The 17,307-nt window shown below is 36.0% G+C and overlaps 1 long non-coding RNA gene across 1 annotated transcript; it reads right to left on the bottom strand.

Moving 5' to 3' along the window:
* Positions 1–6,413: 6,413 nt before the first annotated feature.
* Positions 6,414–14,915, bottom strand: LOC123821292. Its single transcript, XR_006786101.1, has 2 exons — positions 14,697–14,915; positions 6,414–6,831 (listed from the first exon to the last, which is right to left on the bottom strand). It is a non-coding gene; the product is annotated as an uncharacterized LOC123821292 (long non-coding RNA).
* Between the last annotated feature and the right edge of the window lie 2,392 nt (positions 14,916–17,307).

The raw sequence follows: 17,307 nt of genomic DNA on the forward strand, positions 1-17,307 counted from the left end.
ATGATCACATGTATTTGACATGATAAAGATTTAAAGAAGTTGTTCTTTTAGGATCTCTTCATCATGTGGCCAGAACATTTAGGCAATATATTTAGATTTGTCAAACCTTTTAAAAATTATAAGATTATCTTAATTTGAGTTAGGTAATAATATTTATTTGAACCAGATATTATTGCAGTTTGTACAGGTATACAATGGTCATCAGCAATTTTATATACTTCATCCAGGTAATAGTTCATGTAATTTTTAGTTAAACTCTATCAGATATAATAATGATTGTCAAATATTATTTAATTTTTACACAATTGACATAAACTCCACATATTTGGAAACATAAAAATGACATAAGTATTAAGTCATTATTATGAGGCATCTTATATCATATAGGTATAACTAGATCATTAAATATAAAAGTAAAGAATAGCTCTAAATACTTAATTTACGTGCTTGGGGTTTCTAAAGTAACAGTAGATGGGTTAAATAGTTAAATTCTCCTTATTCTTTTTTAATTTTTTTCTTCCTCACTAAAAAAGACTAAGATTTAAGGGATCCCTTCAGCAGACAATGGGCAAAATGAAAGCTCTTATTGCAAAGTCTCTATTATGATATGGTCAGTAATTATTGATCTTCCAGTAAGACACATTGATTTTAATTTATCCTTTATCAATAATTACATTTATGGAGAGAGGAAAATATAAAATGGATTTACTGTTAACGAACTATATGAATGCCTCAATAATTACTATGGACAAGTTTATTGGTCAATTGCAGTTGTTTTCCATACAATGTTTTGAAATACTTTGTATATATAGACTAATGTCTTAACGATGTAGATTATTTTAGTGTTTCAAAAATATATAAAACATACTGAAGACAGACATCTTTTAAAGGCTATGAAAAGATCACACATAATTATATATAAATGCATAAAGTCTGATTAAATAAAGGCAAAATATTAAAGAAAACCACTCTGTTTTATTTGCTGCCCTGTTGAATACTCTTTAACCCTTTAACCCCCTATAATCTGTTACTTTAGCTTCGGCTGTTAGTGCTGCTGAGGCTGCGTTGTTGCCATTTTTGCTTATTTTTCTCAAATGACTTGCATTATTATTGCGTTATTGCAATGGCAGTTTGCAAAATGACCACCACCAGTTTTTTTTTTTTCATCAGGAGAGGATTTTATTTTTTTGCCCCTTGAAATAAGGTAGTCCATTTTAGGTTTTATGGCTCATGGGACATTAACAAATGCGACCAACCAAAATGATCAGATTTTCTATACCTCAGCACTGTTCACATTTTGGATTGGATAATTCTTTGTTGAAGATAGTTGTACCAATCATTCTAAGGTATTTAGCAACATCTCTGGTCTTTACTCACACATGCCAGTAACAACCCTCCAACTATCCCGATAAAAAAATGTATGGGTTGGCAAAAAACTTCATTTAGTTTTTTTTCCATATGATGGCTTTAGTAGTGCTTAGTTGTCTTTAACTCCATTTGAAACAATTTTGTTAGATTGTATTTTGACAGCTGTTATATCAGTGTGCATTTAGAAAAAACATAAAATTGATGAATTTTTCTGAAGCCATTTTAATGTTAAAGGTAGAAGAAAATATGCAACATTTTCTGCATATTATGCTTTATTGTTTCAAGAAAGGTAAAAATTCAACTGAAATGCAGAAAATAGATTTGTGCAATGCATGGAGAAGGTGCTGTGACTGGTCAAACATGTCAAAAGTGGTTTGCAAAGTTTCTTGGTACTATTGACCTTTTAACCAAATAATTCTTTGCTGTGGGACTGTCTTACACACTGGAAGATGTTTAGCAGCACCTCTGGCCTCTACCCACTAGAAGTCAATAGCAGGAGATAGCTGACATACTCAAAATATCCCAATCAATAAAGTTATTGGTGAAAACAAAAATATGTCTTATTTTACATAAAAACTAGATGGACTTTTTGGCCAATTCAGCATCTCTGAACATTGTCAAACATCTCTTGGGGTCAGGGGATAGTGCTCCTGGTTGACAACCGCTGACGTAAAGCTCTGAAAACAGCTTTCACACTGGAACTTGAGTACTCATGTTGCAATCTTGGATTCACACAGGAATCCTCCAAATTACCATGTGAGTAAACATACCCTAGGTTGTTGGAAGATCATACCTTATGAAAAAGAATGAAGGCACTCTGGCCAAAAGCTGGTCAGCTTCTAGACCTGTGAGTGAGGCTATTGTAGACCATCCAACTGAGAATAGCCCATAGAGATCAGCTGAGCCAATCCAGACACGAAGAACCACTCTGCTGACTCAAAGAATTGTGATCTAAATAAATAATTGCTGTTTTATGTCTTTAAGTTTTGAGATGGCTTATTGTGTAGAAAATCTAAATTATACATATATATTTTATTTAGCTTTCAATGGTACCTTTTTTTGATAGTACTCCATTATTTATTAGCAAATAATCAGTTAAAAATAATGGTGATTAAAAACATAGTCTTAGAACCAAACTTACTGAGTTCTAATTCTGACTATAACACTTTTTATCAGTATGATCTGACATGAGTGATTTTAACTTGCTTTACTCCATTCCCACATCTGTAAAACAGAGTTAATAAAAGTACCTGGAACATAGTAAAGGTTTTGTTAAACAAATTGGTCTAAATCTTCTTAGTGGGGGTATGCCTGTTCATTTCCACTACTGATCTTGTTTAGAAGCTTTGAATGTGTAGGAGACCATCCTGCATGGTATGGGCCCAGCTCCCACTCGGAGATGCACAGGATCCACCCCCACAGATAGGTTCTCCCATGGGGAATCAGGCCTGCAATGTGCCTAGGCCACTTTGAGTCTTGCTCTTGTTAAAAAACTCCCTCACCCTGAATTGAGGACATTTACTGCAAAGTAACTTCCTAAAATCTGTGCTAAACCTTCCAAGGATGAGCGTAAGCAGTTCAACCACTTTTGCCTTTTAATTTGCAAATATCCCTCTTCTGTGATGTGATTAGCAACATTGGTTCCTTTGTTTTCTGTAAAAGGTAACCACTTAAAGTGAACTTGTGCATAGTGAATGAGGACTATCATGTAATGGGCGAAGAAACCCAATAAAGGCCAGTCACGGCAAAGGCCAAGGCTTTTGCTCCCCTTGAGAGAAAAGCCATGCTGTCCCTTTTCCTCCACTGGACTCGGTAGTCTGTGTGAATGTCTCATTCCATCCATAATGACATGGATACTGCGATCCAGTGTCTGCATCAAGAATGCTTTTTCCCTTATGCTTTATTGTAGACCATTTCTTTATTGTGTCTTGTTTTAGAATACATGTTCCTATTTACTCTATTTAGAGAATGTTGTTATACTGGAAATCTCTGCCACAAATTAAAATAATATTTATAAATTCCAAATCATTAACAACCCTTGGAATGTCCAGTTCATATTTAGCATGAAAATTAAATAAAAGCCTGGATTGTAAACCTATCTTTTCTCTAGTCCAAACATCATTCCAAGGGTGATATTACTTATTCCAATTTTATTAGTCTGTAGATTCTACCTTTTCTGGGCATGAAAGTAGATCTATTTTCTAAGTAGAAAAACTCAAAAGATGCCCATATTCACATATTAGGGGCTTGCGATCAGCTGAATCTCACTGCTGGTTTTCAAGTTTTGTTATATCTTTATAGTCCTTGAGTTCTGCCTTGGCCATTCCATTTGCTAAGACTGGGTGTCATCTGTAGTATGAAACTTCTTATCTCAATTATTTCTTCTCTGCATCATTTCTTCCTGATGATGAACTCCCTAGACTTATTTATTTTTTAAATTGAATTTATTGGGTTGATGCTAGTTAACAAAATTACACAGTTTGCAGGTGCACAATTCTACAACACATCATCTGTACACTGCATTGTGTGTTCGCCACCCCATCAGTCAGGTCTCTTTCCATCACTACTTGTCCCCTCTATGCCCTTCTCCATCTCACCCCACCCCTTCTCCCCAGCAATTACCACACTGCTGTCTGTGTCCATGAGTTCTTTCTCTCTCTCTTTTTTTTTCAGTTCAAGCCCTCCACCCTCTCCATTCAGCCCTGACAATATATATCTGTTTCTTACAGGATATGTACCTAATACCAATTCCCTGGCTTTCTTATTTTGTTCTTATTACCTTCTGTTAATCTCTTCTGATGTCCTGTTTATTTCCCAAATGCCTTCTCCCGGTGTACTTCTGGGTCTCCGTGTCTCTTCTGGAATATTTGTCTGAAATTCTTATATTTATGCTGCCAGAACTTGCCAACTTAGCCAGGTCCAGTTTTGTTTATTTCTACAAATACTACAACACCTATTATATTACCTCTAATTACAACAACCCTTTATAGAAACTTTTAAAAACACATGATTGCTTAGTTATAGAACCTGAAGTTGGAAAATATTAGGTAGCTGACACAAAATCATATACAAAATGACTTGAACTATGATTTAAATCCAGAAGGTGCTGGTTACTCCAAATCAACACTCTCTTTGTTCCCTTTCCCTCATAGCTTATTCAACCCTATTCTGGTTCATCTGCCAACACAATTTGAATGATGAAGAATAATCATTATTTTGCAATTATTTGTATTATTTGGTAGTAATGGATACCACTAAAAGTTTCTAAGCAGAGACGTTTTAAGATAAAAACTGTGTTCTAGAAAGATTAATTCAAAGTAGATTGAGGGGGAAAGAGAGGCTGAGTGTAGCAGGATATGATAAAAGGCCAGATTGGGGAAAAAAAAGTGCTGACACAAAGCAGGGAAGTACTAGGGAGTCAAAATTATGAAATAACTAATGTTGAATGTTGGTGCAATAAGATAAGGAATGCCAATAGTAATTACAGGCTAACCCTAAATAATTCTTTCCAAATTATTATATTGTTGAAACCTATTAAAATATGCTGAGTTTTTTATTTAATACATAATACAATGAAATATCCTTTCAAATTATATTAGGTACAGGGAACGAATCTTTGGTAAATGAATTAAACAGTTCAAAGTATCACTGAATAATTAAAGATTCTGGGTAAACACTTATTGAGCTTACTGGTTGCCTTGTAGAATGTTTTCTATGGTAGACTAATTAGTTGAATACCAGACTCTATGGTGGTAAATTGTTGCCACGTATGTTTAATTCTTTATATTTTTGTGTAAATGGTTCTGGCTATTTTGAACACCTTGACAAACCTTTATTACATTGGCTACCTTATTTTATTGCAAGAGGCAGCTCAAATGCCAGCTTATCTAATGAAATCCTCCCTGAACATCCCATAAGAAAATACTTTGGTGATTTCATTGTTTATAGGACATTGGCTTATGTTTTGTAGAGGAGGAAAGTTATTTTTTCCTCTGTCATTCTGAGTTATTAGCTGAGACCCCCATAATCAAAGACAGATTAACAACAGCAAAATAAACAGAAGCCTATTAACATATACCCCTCATACATATGGGAAACACCAAGAGAAAAATGAGTAAATCAAAGAAGTGGCTTGTGGCTTTAGGATTTAGGATTAAGTGCCATCTTAATAGGGAAAGGGGCAAAGGGCTGTAGGTCTCTTAGGGGACAGTAAATAATTTTTAAGAAAGATAAATGGGATCTTAGAAGAATAGGTGGAAAGTATGATAGTTTGTGACAAAGTCTTTTTGAGTATAATATTGACTTTTACTTTCTTGTTCTGCAGTAAAAGTCAATCTTCCCTGATTGATGAAACTCCCATCTGAGTTCTAAGTTCCTTTTGGAGGATCTGCCTTTAGGCAGATAAGAATTCAGAAAAAGCTCCTCCCTGCATCTGCTGTTTTCCAAGGTCCTACAGCTCAAAACAATCAACATGTCAAACTGACATTTTGGGATGGAATGTCCCAAACTCCTACCATCATATTTTGGAGTGGCATATTCTGCTACTCTTCAGTTTCCATTATTGCCCTTGCCTAGTTATGTTTCACATGGTACATGTCTTCCCAAGAGTTTCAGTGATCTTTCAGGACATAGAAAAAGCTTTAGCCATCTTTATTTTTCACTTTGATTACCACTCATAAGCCTGGGGTTACAAATTTGTAAGGATAGTAGGTAGAAGAAAAACAGAAGTGAAAAAGAATAACATTTTGAACCTCCTGCATACTAAATATTCTTCTAAGTTACCAGTAAATAGCGGCTAGATTTTCTCCCTTAATGTTTTGCATGGGTGATGAAGAATACCTGTATCTGTTTGTATTTGAATACCTTTATCTGTTGCATATTTTAAAAGTCCTTCAATTTCTTAATTGCTTACACCTGTCTAGATTTACTAATTTAAGTGACTAACCTTGTTTATGGGGGAAATTTAGTTAGTAACCCTTGCTATGATTTTAAACCCTCTTTACTAGTCCAGTCTTGTAGAGGGAGAAGTTGAGGCTCACAGCAAGTAATTTTCCCAATATAGCTTTATTAATCTGTTAAGTAAAACTTTTAAAATAAAATCATTAATTTTAGGAACCATTAACCAAAAGTTGAAGATTAAGTGGAGAAATGGAAGCTATTACCATAATAAATTTTATTCTGGCTGGCCCACAACCACAATTACATTTGAGCTATCAGCTCCAACTGTTACCACCTAGCTGCAGGAAACCATAACCAGTATCAGGATATGGGGACATGGCTTAGTATGTGCCTACACTTTATGGAAAAATGATTAAGAGTGGCTCCATAAAGGTACTCTGCACACCACAGGTAGTTTATCAGTAGTCACTGCTTCTTAAAATCCTAACCGAGGTGTGAACAGTGTCAGCTGCAGCAGCAACAGTCGGGTGTTCACGGGAGATACGCTGGGGCACAACAGCAGAACTGAAACAGGAAGAGGGATGTCATTTAAAAACAGATCATTTCTTCATCTCAAGAAGACGAGCTGACTGCCAGAATCTGTAGTTTATCCCACAGCATTTATTTGAACTTTGAGATACCATGGGCACCAGGCCCCCTCCAGGGAAGGATCCAGTTTTGTTGTTCTCACAGGTAGGATACCAATATTGATGCTGTAGTTGTACTGTCACTGCAACCGCATATTAGCTCAGGGACGATGCTGGGAACGAAAGCTATCACTGTCCTTCAGACTGCAAGCCAAAGGGAGGTAAAAAAGGAAACACAAGCTGTTGTTGTTCTTTTTTAAGCTTAACTTCAACCAAAGCCAACCTAAACGCAGTCTCAGGTGAAAGGTAAATACATCTATAACCACATATTGGTAATCAGGGTCCCTGCCCATATGTGGTCAAGTGTGATAAAGGTTTATTTTTTAAAATCTCTTCATAGTTAACAAAGGAAACATTGTTACCTTTCTAAGGATGAAAGTATTGTTATTTAAGAAAATAAACCATTGTCCATGAATGGTAATCATAATAAGCCATTTGGGATAGTAGTTGAGACCTCTGGAAATGGGTAAGCTAGAGCTAAAATAATGATCCATAAAGGTTTTAGTATTAAAAATAAATAGCAGTTGGGAGATAGGTCAGAGTCATGCAAAGCCTGAGAAGGGTGAGGGAATTAATTTCAGAGAAGTACCAGGGTATGGATGTAGTAGATTTAAAACACGGTGTCTTCCCTAACCAGGTGGTTCAGCTGGTCGGGCATCGTCCTGAAAACTGAAGGGTCTCTGTTTGATTCCCATTAGGCACATGCCTGGGTTGCATGTTTGGTCAGTGGGCAGCCAATTGATATTTATCTCCTTCTCTTTCTCCCTCCCTCTTCCTCTTTCTGAAAAATAAGTAAGTAAAATCTCATAAAAACAAACAAACAAAAAACAAGGTGTCTAGGACTACGATGCTATTAGCATATTTGTGTTCTAAATCTCATCTCTCCAAAATCTTCAGTAAATGTAGTGCTTTGACACAAATGTCATGTGAAATGGAAGTATTTGTGGAGGAGGTTTGAATGCTACATTTCCAGTAATACCTTTAAAAATGGAAGCATCGGGTACTGGACAGCAATAAGGTCCATAATCTAAAATGATTAAGCAGGAACAGCAGACCAAAGAGGGAGGATCACATGCTGGCCAGTGTGGCTTGATTAATTGAAGCATTGTCCCATGCATCAAAAGGTCCTGGGTTTGATTCCAGGTCAGGGCACATAAAATAGGTTGTGGGTTCAGTCCCCAGTTGAGGTGGTTACTGGAGGCAACCAATCAATGTTTTTCTCACACATCATTTCTCTCTCTCCCCCTCCCCCCAATCCTCTCTATCTAAAGTTAATAAATGTATCATTGGGTAAGGATTAAAAAAAAAAAAAAGAAAAGTCTCGCCTTGGGAATTTGCAGAAAACATCAAGAAGTCATTGAAATGCTACAATGGTAGGTAGCATTTTAATCTATACTATATAGAAACACAGAGAATCTGTGTAGTAAAAGAAAAAAGGAAAACAAAATTATTTCTTAAACATTTTTTGAGACATATTAGTGGAGAGACTATGTTTAGGTGAGAATAAGATCCAGATTTCTTATTTACTTACTTTCTAAAGGATATCAAAACACATTAATTTATTTCAGTAAATTTTCTGAGATTTTCAGTTAGGGTTCTTAATTAAATTGGAGTACAAAATGAATGGTTATAAGTCAATTGAAATAAGACAAACTATTATTCCAAATTTGAAAATGTTTTGCTGTAATCAGCAAAAAGATATATCAACAAGTTAACTGACACTCCTAATCAGAATTTAAAATGAACTTTGAAATGAAAGAGGTCAAAATATAGATGAACGGACTAAAATACTGACCTCAAAATCCATCAATACATAAAAATAGAAAGTGTTTTATCTCATCTGCTTCTTTTAATAATGAGAATCAGATCAAGCAAACGGCTTCCTTTGCTCTTCAGCTCCTTAAATCAGGCACTTCAAAGAATTAAGTCTCTGCTCACATCATTAAGTGATACAAGAAAATCTAAGTGGGCTTCTGCTTCAGAGGCAGAATGTCCCTTCGTCCTTGATCAGCTGGTGAGTTGTGAAACTATTTGTCTATGTCAGATCTGCACATCTCAGCACCTGCATTCCAGAGTCCCTGCTTGGTCCATGTTTCTGGGCTGAAGGGATGCTCTTCAGAGTATCGACCACTGTGAGCTTGACAAGTTTGCCCTTTTGACAAGGTAAAAGAGGTCATTATATCCACCAGTGGGATCTACAAAACAATTCTTAAGGAGGTTTGAGCTAATATTTTTACAGTTGCATATCAGTGATACTCTGAACACAGAGAAACATTGTAAACAGTGCAGAATTTAAAAAATAATGTTTTTGAAATATAGCTATCAATAATGTTTGATTTTTAATTAATTGCCCACAGCACTATGTTGGTAACACAAGATATGCATTTTACTAATTTATATGAAAATAACAAAAATAATTACTGCATCTTAAATGAAATTCTCAAGAAATATTCAGCTGAGAAATAGCATATATTAACAAAACGACTATTCACTGATTAACTCCTAAAACAGTTAAGAAACGTAAGCAGAACAAGAAAAAGATACCTTTTTTAGAAACATTCTCAAAATGTTTAAAATTAATTTTTCCCTGTAGTTATTGGAAGATGTTTAATCTTTTAAATAAATAATTGAATCACCGGCCTTGACTCTGACTAGGAGATTCATAGTGTAATGAGAGAAAGCAAAAGAGATAGAGCAAAATTAAAACCATTTTAGAATTCATTTTTAAATGCTTAAAGATATTTTGTCTCTCTGTTGTCTCAACAGTCAAAAGAACATTTTAATTATCTTTTGTAATAAATAAAGACCTGTGCCACTGAAGTAAATTTAGCCAATCTGGTCTGTTAAAATGTTTTACCATGATTTCCAGTGACTTGTAGAATGCCAATATTTTGTTACTATATGCATTTTAATATTATACATAATATTTTCCAATACACCACTGGAGTCTTTACAAGTTCCAGTGTTTCCTAAACCCATTTAACCTGATATCGTTGTGTGAGGACTTCACATTTTTCAAAGCACAGCTGTAGTATCATCATTATTCCACAAAACTTGTGAAAAGTAACCAGGGCACCCACACCATTTTTTTTTCTTTTCAAGAAGTTTATAAATCTCTAGGGCACTTGGATTTGCCATGAAATATTATAACAATGAGCACTCTTAAAGTAATTAAATTGATATCCAAGAGAAATGTTCTTTCCAGCAGTATTTTGGGAAGACCTGAAGGACTATAATTTACTGACATTTATGTAGCGTGAAAAGGAAGAACATAATACGTTTGCTGAATATATCTTAAACAGTGGAAAAGCCTTCAAGATAAGTCTCAGATGAATAAGTATGATAACCCTTTCTTTAGGAGACCGTTCTGCATGGCGTGGGCCCAGCTACCTCTCTGAGATGCACAGGACCCACTCCCATAGATAGGTTCTTCTGTGGGGAATCAAACCTGCAATGTGCCTAGGCCGCTTTGAGTCTTGCTTTTGCTAAAACTCCCTCACCCTGATTTGCAGCAAACATTTACGGCAAAGTGACTTCCTAAAATCCAAGCTAAACCTTCCAAGGATGAGTGTAACTGGTTCAATTACTTTTCCCTTTTCATTTGCAAATATCCTTCTCCTGTGATGTGATTAGTGGCATTGTCTCCTTTGTTTTCTGTAAAAGGTAACCACCTAAAGCGAATCTGTGCATAGTAAATGAGGACCATTATGTAATGTGCACAGAAAAAGAAATAAAGGCCCATCATGGTGGAAGCCTTGGCTTTTGTTCCCCTTGAGAGCAAAGCCGCTCACCCTTTTCCTCCACAGGACTTGGTAGTCCATGTGACTGTTTCTTCCCCATCCACAATGTCTCGGACCCCACGAGCCGGGGTCTGCGTCACCTTTCCAAGCTTTTTTTTTAAGAACATGACACTGTTTCTTTGTTTTTCTTTCTCTTCCTCCCGCTCCTTCTCCTCCTAAGCCCCTCCTTTTCCTGCTATTCTTCTTTCTCTCCTCATGTCCTACTTTTGCTATGTACCACTACGCTTAAGCTATCAAAGTATTGACTGTAAACATTATGTGTTGACATGGAAATTCAAATTGGCCCCACTTTCTGAAGGACAGATCATATTTTTTTAAATATATTTTTTATTATATATTCTTAGAGAGAAGGGAAAGGAGGGAGAAAGAGAGGGAGAGAAACATCAATATGTAGTTGCCTCTTGCTCACCCCCTGCTGTGGATCTGGCCCACAATCCAGGCATGTGCCCTGACTAGGAATCGAACCAGCAACCTTTTGGTTCACAGGCCAGCACTTTATCCACTGAGCCACACCAGCCAGGGCAAGACAGATCATAATTAATCTAGAAGATCATACAAGAAAATGTTAAACTCAAGTCCCTGGTCTCTTACTTTCTGAAATCATAACAGGAGAATATGAGACCACCTCATAAAATTGTGAATAACATAATACACTTGATTAAATAGAATGTGTAATTATGAAGACCTGAATCTCAGAAAGGAGAACTTTATGCTGTCATTGGATTACTAAAAAGCACAATAATACTTCATGACATACATTGGTAAATCAATGAAAGAAGTTTTAGGATATCTGACCCTGAATTTTATGGAAATAGAAACAGGCAGAGAACAATTGTAAAAAATATATATATTTTAAACGTACCCTTAGCATTAAGTACTTGCTATGTAACAGGGTGCAGGCAAGAGGGGGGCCCCAAACAGGGATTTGCAATGGGGTCCAGAACTCAAGGTGTCCAGGAAATATTAGGATGTCCTCACCCCTTCCCCCACAGGAATGAGTTGGGGGAACAGACACATGGAACAGGAACATGCAGAGCTGTTTTGCATAGCAACAGCTTTGCAGCCAACCTCTGGCATGATCATTTAACATTTCTATAATATTTAACTGGTTGCATAGATGTGTTAAATAGCTGTGGCTATGCTCTGAGCCAGGGGGATGGAAGTCACTTCTATCCAAGATGTAAATGGGGGGGCAGGTCCCCCGAGTTACAGTGCCTGCTTGAGAGCTTGGAGAAGATTGGCTCCATGACATGGGGCCACACCTGCCCATACTCATGATGGCAGCATAAAGCTGGAAGGATATGGGAGTGTTTGCAAGTGTAGCCAATCGTGGGAGGGGTCAGAAATGGGGCTACAGAGGAAGATTGGCACTGGGATTTAAACCCAGACACCACAGCCCTTAAGGGGAGCAAGCCACATGCTTCTTGCAGAGTGGGGACCCCTGCAGCCATGTGAAGAGAGGTACATGCGGTTTTGCCAGAATGCAGACCCCCACCACTTGGGTAGAGAGAATAACCATGTGGCTTTAGCAGAGAACTGCCACTCAGCTTTGGCAGAGTGGCGAACCCCCCTCCCCCCGCCCTGGCTCCCCACAGCTTTGCCAAGAGGAACCATGTGGTATTGACTAGAACGGGGACACCTACAACTTTGGTAGAAGAGGATCATGCAGCTTTGGAGTGCTCCTTTTGGCCATGTGGCTTGGGAAGAAGGAGAGACTTTTCCTGGAAGAAGGGTGAAAGAACTCTTGCCAGTAGGCCATGAGAAGGTGCCATATGGTTTTGGATTAATTGGAGATCCTGCCTGGACTGTGACACAGCAGATGGTGTCAGTAGCCTGAATCACAAATGTTTGCTTCTTTTCCATAGATATGGTACCCTGAATTAGGGCGGGGGGAGAAGGAAGCACTATGGGGATCTGTGGGTATCCAAAAGGACTTGGATATTTTAACAAAGACGTTAGGTCAGTACTTTAAATCTATATAACATTAAATAAACATTTCCTTTCCTTTTCACTAATCTCTGGTATTGAGAGATTTCTTTTGTATGGTGACAGACAATCGCACCTAGTGGGGGGTCCTTTCGGTAATTGTATATTGTATCCCCCTTGGCCCTGTGTGTGCCTGTTCTGTAACAGTTTTTGGCATCCCTGGGTGGGCCAATAATTGCCCCCCCCCCGCATCTGTTCTGTAACAACTATCTGACTCATAATGTCAGACAGAGTTTGGAGACAGGGAAAAGACAAACAGCTCAAAAATTAAAAAAAAAAATTATTTCAAGCTTTGCTCTAGTCTGCTCTCCAGTAGTCTGAAGTTGAGAAGAGGAGGAAAACTGTCCACATTTGGCCAAGTTAGGTAATGGGCAATCAACTACACATGGTTCAATGCCAGAGTGAGTGAAATAGACAAGGTATACTGAGTGAACTCAGGATAAGAGAATATAATTATGGATTTTGCCTGTGTAAATCTGGGGATTTGGGGGGAATTAGTAAATTTGTATTAAGTAATTTTCCTAAAAGAAAGCAATTTTGGAAATTTGTCTCATATGCAGAATTCAGCATTATAGAGACCACACATTATATCAGATTTTGTTATCACAAGATGTATAACATCTTTTTGGGAATACACATCTTATACATCTTTAATTTTTGAAAAATGTGATCATACAGTATATCTAATTTTTAAATATTAACATATTCCAATTATTTTAAACTTGTGAAAAGTATAACAATGTTTCCTCCATTCAATATTTTATATTCTGCTTATGTGCTGAATATTATATTATTAGATTTTTTACTGCATTAAATACTTGTATAAAACCTAACTTTGAGTAACAGCATTAAGATATTACTCATTCCTCAGTCACAGATATTGAGTTGTTAGTGATTTTTCTCTATAATAATCAATTCTTCAATTAACATCCTTGTACATAAGTCTCTAATTTTTCTCTTTTTAACATTATATGAAACTAAATTTCTAAAAGTTTTAATACTTTATAGATCATCATAGTGCCCCACAAAAACATGGTCTTCAGTGGGCATGACTTAAAATGTATAAGGCTCATAAACCTCAGGCATACAAGTTTTGAAATTAATAGAACAAAGTTTTAACAATTTTTCTATACTTGAAATCAATGGAACTCACAAAACCATTTTTACACTAATAGGAAAAAAACCAATCATATAATGTAAGGCAAGTCATTCCTTTCCACTTTAGATATAAGGACTGTTTTTTTTTTTTTATATAGATATTGATTTAGATTTAGGCTTCTTGCTTCTCTTCCTCATTGGAGGTAATTTAACTTCTCTGGGCGACAGGACAGCCTCCCCGATCTCAGTCCATGGGTACTGAACCAATAGCTCTTCCATTCCCTGGGGCTCTGCTCAGGTGTGGACTGTTTTGTGGCAGCTGGGTCTGGACCCCCTACTCTGCCTTTAGTCACAGGTTCAGGAAATCTAAATCCCTTGGATCTGAACCCCTCTAGTATCTTAACCACTAGTTCCTTTCTGAACAATGAGTTAAACTTACCCTTGCCTCCGGGAGTCTTGGAGGTTTGGAAAATTCCAGAACTACATTCAGATAAGCAGGTTCTCTGGGCTGCCTTCAGCCCATCTGCAGAGACACACTCACCTTGGACAAGGCTCACAGCCATGCAGATTAAAACTTTGCCCTTAGAGACAGGAAACCCACTGCAGGCCACCACACAGGTAACAAAGTACAAACTATTCACAAAGATACCTGAAATCGTTGGAGGGTTTCTGCCAGGATATCTTGCATAATGCCGGGATCACCCTCTGAAGACGTGTGAGAACAAGGCTCAAAAACCTAACTTGGGCTCAGATGGTATGTAAACATGGGACAGACCCCAAATATTTTCCTTTCTCTCACTATCTGGTTGAACATTTAGCATATTTCCCAGTGAAGGGAAAAAGTCTACTTATGACTTACCTTTTTTTTTTTCTGATGCTTTATGGTTGATCTTATATTCCTTCTGAATTTAGTATAGGATCTTCCAGAAATTGTCCTGGAAAAAGTAACACTGCCTTTAAGACTGTTGGTTTGGAGGAGAGTAAATTTAGAAACTTTTTGCAGCAACTCAGTTGATTTTCTTTACACCAGGATGAGGCATTACGCATGAAAAGCTAAGGCTGATACTTAGATGATGGAAGAAAGATGATACACTCAAAGAATAAAGATGGAGAAGAACCTTAAATAAGTTTATATTTGAATGTTTTTAAAGATAAACCCTGCTTGGTTAAGATGGTTGACTATTTTTAGGAATCATTTACTTTACTTCGCTTACATACCAGTTAGGATTTTTCTCATCTATATTCACCATAAAAGAACACACTTATTGAGTCTGTTTGCCAAAATTAAGTATTGATAATGTGTTTGTTTTGTTTTGTTTTTAATAATGAAGACAAAGTCTGGCAACTGAGAAAATGGATGTGTTCTCAGAGATCCTCCTCATATCACCATTTTCCTGGATACTTCAAGTCTTCTTTCAAATATTAAGCAAAAAGATAAATCAATAGCCATAGTTCAAAGTTTCATAAGTTACAGTTAATATCTAGTAAGCATTTACCTTACGAATGTCTCCAGGATTTAGCCTTGCTGACATTGTTTAATTCCCTTATCGTAAGATATCAAATATTTTCCCAGAAATTTTGACAATGTTTTAAGGGGAGTCTAAAGTCATCATGAACATCTGCAGTTCTCACAGGGCTCAGCTCTGATATCATAGTTCAAGGCAGAAGGCTGCACTTCTCTGCTTTTTACCCCCAGGCTTTTTCCTGAGAGTGGTAGTAACCCAGGTGGAAACAGAAAGAGACAGCAGAGTGTTCACTGGGGCAGGGAGAATGCCCTGAAGCTTCACATGTAGATCTGAGAGTGAGAATGTCCAAGTACTTTATCGTTCAAACCATGCAATTGCATGAGTAATTGAATTAATGTTGAAAATAATTAAAATTATATAAGTTTGAAATATTTACTTATTGAATATCCTATGAAATAGTTCTAAAAGTATTTCAAAATTTAAATTCTAAAAATATATATCTGAGTATAAAAATGCAATTCTTAAAAAACATGTTCACTATTAAATATCAATAATTAAGATAAACAAAATACTTTTAGTAAATATTCCACATACTCTAACCAGCTTTCTTAACCATCTCTGTCATAGCATGTCATTGCTATACACCAGCAAAAAATAGTGTTTTTTTCAAGTCTTTTCTATGTAAAACCTTGAAACTTTTTTCAAAACTGCCTTTTATTAATAACTTAAAGTTCTTGACATCTCTAATTTAAATTTCTTTGTGGATCATAACATTTTTTAAAAATAAGAAATACTCTATAGATGTTAAATGCTTTATATATGCTCAGAGAAAATAATGCTAAATAGAGGATATCTTAATTTTCTTATTTCTATTTAGAAATGTGTGACTTTCATATCAAATATAGATATTTTCATAGGTACTGTATTTTTGAGTTTCTTCAAAATATTTTCTTTAACAAATATTTTTACATGACAAAAACTCATCAAGTGAATTGTCTCTATTTTGTGATTCATTTAAAAGTTTTACCAAATCCAGTTGCAGCAAAATTGCAGATCCTGTCAATTTTATTGTATTTCAATGTTGAGTATAAATTCATCTAACTAAACATAGAACCTCATCACAAAATTTTTCTTAAAAGTCAGGATCTCCAAAGTACAATTGTAAAATTTAAAAATTAAAACACTATTTAATTTACAATTTGTGTATCTATCTTAACTTTTCCCACTTTATTAAAATATATGTAACATATAACAATTTGTAAATTTAAGGTATATACTATCTTCATATGATGTGCTCATATATTGTGAAATGATTACCACTATACTATAGCATTAGCTGGTACTTCTATCAATGTCACATAATTATACCTTCATTTTTGTGCTGAGAACATTTAATACCTACTCTTGTAGCAACTTTCAAGTACATAATACGGTACTACTAACTCCAGTAACTGTGCTGCACATTAGATCCCCATACTCACTCTTCTTACACCTAGAAGCTTGTGCCCTTTGACCAGCTCCTCCCCCTTCTCCCTCCCTCAGCCCTTGGTAACACTCATTCTAGTGTTTCTTTCTATGAGTTTCTCTCTCTCAGACCCTACTTTTGAGTGATATCAGACAACTCCAGGGGGCCTAATAAACATGTAATTGGAATCCCTTAAGGACAAGTTGCTGAGGGAAAAATATTTAAAGAATATTTAAAATATTAAAAAACTTAAATTCACCAGATATTCTCCAAATTTGATAAAACAGTCAATTTCATTCATCGTGTTTCTTTTAAAATGGAGATTCAATATCCAAGATGGTTGTGAAATGATACAATTAAAAGCATAAGCATTAATAAATAAATAAGGTATTTAAATATATATAATATATGATAAGAAATTGCTCTTAGAGTTAAAGAGTTAACACAAAACTTCTACCTCTCTGCCTCTATTTTTCCCCATGCGTATCACATGTACTTCAAGCTACCACTTGTCACTCTCCCCTCTGACTGGACTAACT

The sequence above is a fragment of the Phyllostomus hastatus genome, unplaced genomic scaffold, assembly GCF_019186645.2.
Source record: "Phyllostomus hastatus isolate PE091 unplaced genomic scaffold, TTU_PhHast_1.1 phas_contig_40, whole genome shotgun sequence".
Lineage (NCBI taxonomy): Eukaryota > Metazoa > Chordata > Mammalia > Chiroptera > Phyllostomidae > Phyllostomus > Phyllostomus hastatus.